The 1,204-nt window shown below is 49.4% G+C and overlaps 1 pseudogene; it reads right to left on the bottom strand.

Moving 5' to 3' along the window:
• Positions 1 to 447: 447 nt before the first annotated feature.
• LOC111735803 lies at positions 448 to 566 on the bottom strand (annotated as a pseudogene).
• Between the last annotated feature and the right edge of the window lie 638 nt (positions 567 to 1,204).

Raw genomic sequence — 1,204 nt, 5'->3', positions numbered from 1 at the left:
ACAGTTTGTTGGTGTTCCTGTGCGGTGAAACAGGCGAGTAATCATAAGACCCAGAAATCACACTCGCAAACATTTACCGAAGAGATATAATACTATGTTCACACTAAGACTTGAACGCAAACATTATTGTGGATTTGTTCTATGCAGCCAAAAGCTAGAAACAACGCAAACGCCAATGAGCCGATAAATGGATAAATACATGCATTCGTGGAGACAGTTCTCAAAAGGAATTTTTAACTGATGAAAGAATTTTTAATAAATGAAAGTGCATGGGTGAATCTCAGAAAGGAATCATTCTAATTGAAAAAGCCAGATCAATGACTCTGCATGGTATAATTTCATTTATATCAATTTTTTTTTTTTTTTTTTTAGATAAAGCGACCCTTGGTTGACCTCACAGATTGCAAGGACCTTGTCAGCTAACAATGCCTTATTTTTTATTTTTTACGCCTACAGCACCTGGTCTTCCTAGGTGGTCTCCCATCCAAGTACTCACCGGGCCCGACCCTGCTTAGCTTCCGAGATCAGACGGGATCGAGCTTGTTCAGGGTGGCGTGGCCGTCGACTATATAAAATTCTTGAAATGGAAAAACTGTGAGAGAAGGCATACCAGCGGTTGCTAGGGTTGAGAGGTACGGGGAGGGGACTGACCACAACAAGATAGCGGGGACTTTGGGAGGTGACGGACGTGTTCTATGTTGACGATGGTGGTCACTGCACGTCATTCGCTGACATTCGTGGACTTAATACTAGTGAATTTTACTCCATGGACATTAAAAAGAGTAAATCTCGATGTGGCTACATAGTTAGCTTTTCACGGAGTGTGTGTGACGCTCGGCCTCTCCACCTGGCTCTGCACTCAGGTCCGTGGCACCCGGGGGGCCCTTTGGAGCCGTGGGACCTGCCCCAGCCAGTTTCCCTGTGCACTGGTCACCGCTTCCCTGTCGGGCGTGCAGGAGGCCTGTCCTCACTGGTCCCCGTGGTCACACGGGACCTGGGGCTGGTTCTGTCCTCGCTTCCCGGCCGGAGCATGCCACTGTCGGGGGGACATTGTCCCCTTCAGGTCGGGGAGCAGACGCTCCACGGGCAGGACGGAGTGAACAGTGCACACCGTGTGTGTGACAGGGAGGCCAAGGGTCGCACGTGGTCTTCTGTTAATGTGGGACACGCAGACTGTCCCTGGAGGGTCGATGAGAAGACCACC

This window comes from Pteropus vampyrus, unplaced genomic scaffold (assembly GCF_000151845.1).
Source record: "Pteropus vampyrus isolate Shadow unplaced genomic scaffold, Pvam_2.0 Scaffold1000009128, whole genome shotgun sequence".
In the NCBI taxonomy this organism is placed as follows: domain Eukaryota; kingdom Metazoa; phylum Chordata; class Mammalia; order Chiroptera; family Pteropodidae; genus Pteropus; species Pteropus vampyrus.
The sequence above is the reverse complement of the archived record's forward strand: the minus strand, read 5'-3'. Positions and strand labels throughout refer to the sequence as shown.